This window comes from Nelumbo lutea, chromosome 3 (genome assembly GCF_056320005.1).
Source record: "Nelumbo lutea isolate HS-2025 chromosome 3, American lotus-T2T, whole genome shotgun sequence".
In the NCBI taxonomy this organism is placed as follows: domain Eukaryota; kingdom Viridiplantae; phylum Streptophyta; class Magnoliopsida; order Proteales; family Nelumbonaceae; genus Nelumbo; species Nelumbo lutea.
In genome coordinates, this window is record NC_142686.1 from 78,209,059 (window position 1) to 78,218,200 (window position 9,142).

General features: G+C 35.1%; 1 long non-coding RNA gene across 1 annotated transcript; it reads right to left on the bottom strand.

The window, feature by feature from the left end:
• Window positions 1-6,230: 6,230 nt before the first annotated feature.
• LOC148865899 (uncharacterized) lies at window positions 6,231-7,337 on the bottom strand. The gene is made up of 2 exons (XR_016110297.1): window positions 7,216-7,337; window positions 6,231-6,904 (listed from the first exon to the last, which is right to left on the bottom strand). It is a non-coding gene; the product is annotated as an uncharacterized LOC148865899 (long non-coding RNA).
• Window positions 7,338-9,142: the final 1,805 nt, after the last annotated feature.

Genomic DNA, 9,142 nt, shown 5'->3' on the forward strand with positions numbered 1-9,142 from the left:
AGTCGCGTATGCCACGTGCTAACATTTCTTATCAAACTTCGTCTCCTACTAATCTATCCTATCGTAACTGGCAGCCAGGTGGGGAAATGACGTGGCATGGCATTGGGCGTTCTGGAATGCCACATTGATGTGGTCCCACGAATTCACGCTGACGTTGGATTTTTGTGATTGGCCCAGCATTTTGACTTGTAAGTTAAACTGTAGAGGAGTATCACCACAAGTAAACATACAAATACGGAAAATGTTCCCAATGCGCGGGGCTGATGTGATCTCAATGGCGACTAGCGAAGAAGTGGTTGGGAGCATCTCCTGTATTTGAATTTATTATTCATGGGAAGATTTCCCGGTACAGGGTAGAATGTGGCTGTAAAGATTTACAGGGTAGAATAAGGCGTGCTCTCTAAAGATCTGTTCCTCTATAGCACACCTTACACTAGTGGCCGTTCAAACATCTTTATGGCTTTGCATTGAGCCGTCCTCACAAATGGGCGTCTCACAGGCACATCTCCCTTGAATAATAACTAATAAGTATGGGAGATGTTTTCATGGTAGCATGTGTGTGGAGGCACCTATAAGATAGCATATAAGGGCACCTATAAGATAGCATATAAGGCACATCTCCTTGCATTAAAAATAGGGATAATAGCATATAAGGGCAACTTTTTACCCTTAATATCAATAAAAAATACTATTTTTATATAATAACTAAAAAGGAGTTCTTTTTTTTGGAAAATATCAAATAAAGGTAGTGTCATTATTTCATCGTCTTCCTCTGCCATTGTGTAAGTCCTCCGATGATGGCCTACCATCTTATCAACCAAAATTGTGTAAATCCTCTTCCTTGACAATCGTGTACCAATAGCAAAGAAAGACGATTGTAAACTTCAGGTTCATAGACCTCCTCATGGCGATGGCCAACAGTTTACAGATTTGTGCTTTAAATGCAAACAATGTGGTACACCGGTACTTGTCGCTGTGGGAATTGCAATGAATCCAATCGGGAAGACGGTGTACGCTAGTACTTCCTCCAACGTCGATACTTCCAACATTGGTAGTTCTGTTGGGTTCAATTTCCAACCAAAAAAATAGGGAGAATGACTAATCAGCCCATATTAGAATTTTATAGCCCCAAAGTACAAGGGGAATGCATCCTTACTGTGAATTGATGCCAAATTCACGGGTAGGATGTGGTTTATAGGGGGGAGAGGGCTAGTAGTAGGGGGGCTGGAATTCAGAAATCTGCATCGTGTGTATCTGTACTTCTTCGAAAAAATACTGTAAAAAAGAAAGAAAAAAGAGGCATTTCCCCGGAAAAAGGATCGTTCCCCATCGTTGGCGATAATGTTGATTACAGCAGTCATGGTACCAACCTTGTCATCCTCAGCAAGATATGAACAACAACAGCTTGCAAATGCCGGTGGTGGATCCACAACCCACAATTGCGGTGGTCTAGCGACGACATCCACCATTGCAATTCCGCCACCATGTGAACGAATAGCACAAACCTTACCCCCCACTGGTTGCAATTTGCACTACTCTTTTGAGATGGGCTGATGGAATGAGCTCCTCCCAGCAATCCCCATAAGAACTGTATCTCCTGAGCACTCCTTTGGTCTCATCAACCACGTATAGGACATCCTCTTCCATTGATGTATTTTGGGTTTCTTCTTTACTTTAGTTGCGCAAGATAGAGTGGGGTGTAGCCTCGATGGATGGGTATTTCCATTTCAACATTAATGGAAGCTGAGATGTGTAGTTCTTTAGAGCTGGATGTAGAGGCAGAATGCCTCCTCTGCCCCCTCCTGCGCCGTTGAAGCGGGTGAATACATAGCCAGAGGAGGAAGACGAGCGACTGCCCTTTTTTGATATTTTTCTAATGAAAATTACCCAATTTTGATTATTACGTAAAAATATTATTTTTATTGATATTAAGGGTAAAAAAATGCCCTTATCAGCTAGAATCCCTTGAAAATATCTCCAGATAAAATAAAATATATAGGAAGGGAGATATTCCCAATGCAAGGTTATAAAAGCTATTTCAATAGGCCTCACACTGATTGAAGCTGATCTCTTCACACCGTGCTCAAAGGCACATCCACCATCTACAGGAAATATCTCTCATACTTTTATGTTATTATTCATTTGAGATGCTCTCAATACACTGTAGGATGGGACCGTGAGACCGGTGTGCAGTGCGCTATGTAAGGAGCCCATCCCAATTCAGCTGCAGAGGGAATTCGGATTTGCCGCAAAAGATCAAACAAAATGGTGCGTTGAGTCCTTTCCCGCCGATGTAAGTAACTCAAGGGAAACCGTTGATGGTCTGCCTTGTCGTCATCCATCAGTCTGAACCTCACTAGTCACGAAGCTTGATTCGACCGTCGGATTACTTTTCCTTGCCGTGAAGACCGTATTTGGAAACTCCAATATTTTCTAATTGAGAAAGAAATAGTATAGAGATACATATTACAAAATTGTAGACGCAGAGACGAGACAAGAAGAAGATAATGATGATGATGGAGAGAGTGATCTGATCACCCGGGTGAGAGGAGAAATTATCGCAAAAGGCAGGTGCGACACTGTTTCATTGGCCAAAACCGATCACCATCAACTCCACCACTACCGTTTCCCACATGTAATGGCTATGAAAGTCTGCTAAGTTTTTTCTGTCCAGAACGATTTAGGAAGAGCACAAGATACTGACCCAACTGTTGATATTACCGCCGACAACGATGTTATCTTCTACAATCTGTTGATGGAAACACTTCAGGAGGCAGTTTAGAGGATTGGATAATGTCTTCTTGTGAGGGGTTGCCAGAGAAGGAAGTTAGGCTGTGTTTGATTGCAATGCAAATTAATTTCTACTGATGCAAAACTATGATACTGCAAATGATTTGAGTGTAAATTCTGATTTATTTTTGTTTAGATTTTAGATTATTTTGTTTGATTGTAGTATAAGTGAAGTAAATTAAGACTTTGAAGTAAAGTAAAATAAAAACAAAAAAAAAAAACAAAATTAAACGAGAATTTGCATTATTTTTTTCATTTGCACTACCATGTATTTGCATTAGTGCAAATAAAATTGCACTGCAACCAAACACAGTTAAGTGCTACTATAGGGATGGCAATGCGTAGGGTACCCATAAAAATTGTCCCTTCTCAACCCGCCTATGTATTTGTGGTTCCAAACCCATTTAACTTTTCCACCCAAAACCTGTTAAACCCATTATGTTTAGTCCCAAACCTATTAAACCCACCACTATTGATTCCTGCCTATAATGGCTATGAAGTTTGCTGAGTTTTATTTTTCCAAAATGATTTAGGTCATGTTTGAGAGTTTCTAGCTTTTTTTAAGTGCTTATACAATAAGCATTTATTCAAGTTTTTTCTTCCAAAATTATCCCTAGATGAATTTTAAACTACAACTTATAAAAGTATCCCTAGTTGAATTTTATAAAAGTACTTTTACAAAAATGCTTTTATTAAAGTACTTTTATCAAAGCACTTTTATGAAATCACTTCTAAGAAAGCACTTTTATGAAAGCACTTCTAAGAAAGTACTTTTACAAAAGCACTTCTTAGAAAGTACATTTATGAAAATACTTTTATAAAATCACTTTTATGAAAGTACTTTACAAAAGTATTTTTATGAAGCACTTTCATGAAAGCACTCTTATGAAAGCACTTTTATAAAAGCACACTAGCTTTATAAAAGTGCTTTCATAAGAGTGCTTTCATAAAAGTGTTTTTATAAAAGTAATTAAATAAAAATATTTTCAAAAGGTATATTTTGAAAATTTGAAAGAAAACGAAGGACAAAATAGTCATAAATGCTTATTTAAGTGCTTATTAGAGAAAAAGACTACCAAACACCCAATATAAAATAAGTACTTATTTTTTAAAATAAGCATTTGAAAAAGTTGAATGCCAAATGCAAATAAGTGCTTATTCGAATAATCACTTGTTTTTAACTTAAACACTCCCAAACATGGTCTTAGTATAGTTTTTAAGTGCACATTCCAAAGTTTTTTAACTTGTACTTTTGCTATTTTACCCTTAGGATGTTTTTTTCACACATTCAAAACATGTTTAAATGTCTTTCTATAATTATCTCGTTAATTTCCATATTTACCCTTTTGTCATTTAAATCACATGTTTTTTTATCCGTTCTTGAATATGCTAAGCTAAATTTATTTCTAGAGTGATCTTTTGTTATGTGCATGCATGTTTATTCTTTCTTGGTTTTTAGAATATTCATTTTTTAGCTATTCATTAATATTCAACACTCATGTTTAGTGAAATGGGTCGAATTGACTCGAGTTGGTCAAATAGTGTACTACCTTCTTACACTATGACAAGGAGGCTAGCAAGGAAGGTGCTGTTGGGTTGATCCTGTCATCTAGGGGAGATCATTCTTGGCCCGACCCATAAACCTAGCCTAGCTTGGCCCTAGGTTTCTGTATGCAACACAGCTTAGGCTGGGTCCACATCAAGCACAAAAAATTTCGGGTCAAACTTAGGCCTAATACTAAGGCTATGTACGAAGGTCTCCTTGAAGGACATAGGAAAACTGAGTGCAGGAGATAGGCTAAAGGCTTAGGGCAAATGGGATGATAGAATGATGATTTCGTTATGAGATGGACCCTTATTTATAATAAGAGATCCTGAGGTCCCAAAAGGAAAGAGCCAAAAGCATTTGATTTCCATTAGGAAAGAGAATCTTGGATTCACTGTCAATTGTTAAGGAGCATTGCTAGGGTTTCGCCATGTGTCTTATGAGATATTTTAAGGACAAACCTTCATTTTGTTTGAGGATTCTCATAATACGTGCTACTTCCTTTCGTGGCTCTTTTAAACCGACATGGCATGGGTGATATCACTATTTACCTTATGCGCCCTTTTTAAGCCCATGGGGTGTCTTGTCACATGTGTAATTTAACGACACATGTGTGTATTATTTGTTCTCAGCCTACGATGATTCCACGTTTGTCGCGGTTTTGTGATGAATTTAAACTCATTGCAATTTTGTGCGTGTCCAAAGCTCATCGAAAATTTGCACGTGTCTGAAGCTCATTGCAACCTGTTTCAGGTATGAATTTATCGCAAATGTGTGATGGGTTATAGACTCATCACAAATATTCGTGTAGTATTAGTTTTGATGCCCTTTATATTTTGATGGTTTGAATGACCACTATGTACCTATAAAAAGTAAATTTTGTCTTTAGAAAATTACAGAAATATAATTGAGGCTAAAAATGCTTTTTAAAATAGTATAGATATATATTCACAAAAAAATTTATGATGTTTCATTTATGCCGTAGTCACCTAAGAAATATAGATCTTTTCTTGATGCTTATGCATGAAATCATGAGGGCATTTACCAAGGAAGCATTTTACTGTAATTTCTTTTAATGAAGTGATACTAACAACAAATTTTAAATAACTATAGTAAAGCTAACAACATACATTTAAAAGCATTCAAAGTTTTCAAAGAATAGATTAGCAACAACCGAAGCCCAAATGCTGAATAGCCAAACTTACATATCTGTAGCTGCCGGTCTTCCAAAACTTATACAAAAAAGGTCAATAAGAGAGGGCAGCGATGATGACAACGAACGACGATGACGACGAGATTGAGCTCTACCTATTAATGGATTTGTCTTTTGTTTTCTCTTAGCAGAAGTTTTGTTTCATTTTTAGGACCAAATGTGAATGAAGGGCTTTTCCCTCCTTAGAAAGCTTTAATTACTAACCTGTACCAAGGACCACAATACAATTGTGTTTCCACCGATTAACTAATTATTTTTAAGAAAATAAATTAGGAATGGTATAAAAAAGATATCAACCTTTTAAGAAACGATTCGGAAAGATGAATAAAAGAAAACGACCCAAAACAGAACTATTCTAGGCATCGGTTTCTAGGTCAATGGTCCGATTGTCCAGTTTGAATAAATAGTCCATTCTGACAGAAAAATTAAAATAATAATAATAATAAAAAACCATTGAATGGGTAACGAATTATAGTTCGACCGCATAGATCAATGATTTATTGACTTTTTCAATAATTTTTTATTAGATTCTAGGTTTAAGGTAAGACAAAACCGATTGTCTGAACAGTCACAGGCCGAACAGTCCGATCGTCCGGATCAACGGCGGTTCGAAAACGTTGAAAGATATGATAACCTACAGCCAACAAGTGCCACGATATAATTGTGTTTGTGTCCACTCCATTTATTTTCTTATGACTTCACTTTCCCCTACTTTTATTAGGTGCATTGGGCGTGTGAATACGCCAATCGGATTTGACTATCAAATGTTAACGGTCAAACACGCATTAACATGGATTTGACGGTTCAACTGGACACGAACCGGAGCCAACATGACCCACTGGTTTCGTCAAAAGAAATGAAACCTCATACTACGAGATTTTTGAGTGATTTTCCCCTAGAGCTTTCCTCTTTCCACTGAACCCTTCCTCCATTGGCGGCAACAAGGAGGGATCCGACGGCCATCAGTGGCGACAAGGAGAACTCCAGCAGTTCGTTTCTGACCTCCTCTTCTCTTCTTCTTCTCTTCTTCTTCTCCTCCTCCTTTTCTTCTTCTTCTTCTTCTCTTCTTACAAGTAGCCCCAGTGATAGGTTTCCTCTTCCATTCATCTTCTTCTCTTCTTCTCCTCTTCTTATTCATCTTCTCCTTCTTCTTCTTCCTCTTCCTCGTAGAAGTGTTTATTTTGTTCTGTTTTCAACAGAAACAACCCACCTAGAAGGAGGACCGATGACCATAGCACCCACCAACTTAGACAACTACCGGCGAGAGTAGCAATCAATCACCTAGACAACCACTGGCGGGAACATCTCTGATCTGCAGTCGTTTTCTTCATGCTATTTGAATACTCTGAATATATCTTAGAATCAAAGAAATGCTCTGATTTAGGTGATAAACTTCTGATTTGAGAAAGGGTTGATTAGGGCAATACTGTAGGTGATAAATTTAGGGCAATATTGTAGGTTTGATTTAGGTGATAAATTTTCAACAGAGATCTGTAATAAAAATTGACAACCTTAACAACTTTAAGGCAATATTGTAGGAGAAATTTCAACATTTCATGGAAGCAAAAAATTTTCATTTGTTGCATTCAGGAGTTCATATGTTGCATCATAAATCACTCTTTTTCATTGAGTTTGCAAGGAAGGAGGAGGAAGAACACTAGCTTACCATTGATCACCGGTTGATCCTTTGCCACCGAAGTCGGTTGGTGTTGGTTGCCAATGATCTGGTACCAGGGCTAGGTTCAGAAGACAGAGGGGGTTTGAGTTGAGCTCCAACATGAGAGGGAAGGCCAAAACGTGTTTTATAGTCGGTTCAACCAGCTGAACCACTGATAACGGAGAGAAAGTCTCCATTAATTTGCGATTAAGACTGATGAGATGACATGTTCGCCTCTCATTGGGGTGCACAGAACGCGGATACTTGTTTATGTAAGTAATAAATAATAATATTGAAAGATAATAATAATAATAATAATAATAATAATAATAATAATAATAATAATAATAATAATAATAATAAAATCTACAACAATACAAAACATTATTGATTAATTAATTAATTATTCATTAATTTATTTATTCAATATATTAATAATTAATTAATTATTAAATTAAATAATTAATCAAAATTAATTAATATGATATTTAATATGCAATTAATTAATAACTAAATGAGTAGTTATTAATATTAATCAATTAAGTATTTAATTAATAAAATAATACAAAACATTGATTTTTTACCCAATTCAATTTAAATTAGGTTTAGGTTTGGGTTGATGTGTCCTATTAGATGAGAGTTGGGGTGCAACCCTAGGCAGGTTACATCTAGGAATGGCAACGGGACAAGTTCGGGGTAGGGATCATATTCCTTGTCCCTGACCCAAATTTTAGAATAAATCCCCATCCTCAACTATGATCCCCATCATAGATAAAAGTTGTCCTCCATCTCCAATCCTTGACAAGGACGGGTTCTTGCAGGGACATGAATCCCTAAAATTGTTTAGTTAACAATATTTTTTGAAAAATAAATTTACTTAAAATGAATAAAAATTTTAAAATATAAATTTTATTTTAAACATATTTTGATATATATAAATAATATTATATATAATAATATATTTAATATATATATATATATATATATATATATATATAATTGGGATTGGGGTAGGGCGGGGACCTCATTCCCCATCCCTGACCCCCACCCTGATTGGGACTCCCTATTAATCCTCATACCTACCCCGCCATTGGGGAAGTCAAATACCCATGGAGGATGGGGAAAATTGCCATCCCTAGTTACATCAAGTTGAGGTCAATCCTTAACCTGACATGAGATGTGGAAACCATTAACACTTACCTTAACCCTAACTTGGGTTGATATTGAGCTAGGCCGGAGTTTGCTTCAAGTTTCCCAACTTTTTTATGGGTCCACTTGGTTCACATTCAATATTGGGATTGGAATCAAAACTGAAATCTCTTGGAATTAAAATTGGAGTGACCTATTCCCGGTACATGCTATTTGGTTTAACAGGAGTCATAGTCGAATATCAATTGTTGTTGCTTGGTTCATTTGGAGTTAGAACTTGAATCAACCAAAAAAAATTTAATTATGTAGTAATTTATTAATATTTTATTATTATTGTTTTATTACTACATTATTATTAAGTAATTAATAATGTATTTACATTTTATTAATATATTATTTCTTTGTTATTACTTTACTAATATTTTATTACTTGTTCAATCATATTTTATTATTGATTATATATTATTATTATTTTAATAATATTATATTGTTATCATTAAATTATTAATATATAATTATTTTGTTTTAAATATTACAATTATAACTATAATCAATTATAATGGATAAAATTAATTCATTTTAATATTAAAAATAAATTTAATTAAAATGAGAGTGCAATTAATATTTAATTAGAATAATAAATAAAATAATAAAACTCAATAATTAATTAATATAATTATTTTTTAATTATGTATAAGATAATTTTAGGACAAATTAATCTAACAATTGATTAAAAAACTTAAAATTTAATCAATAATAGTAATAATAATAATGTGAAAATATTCAG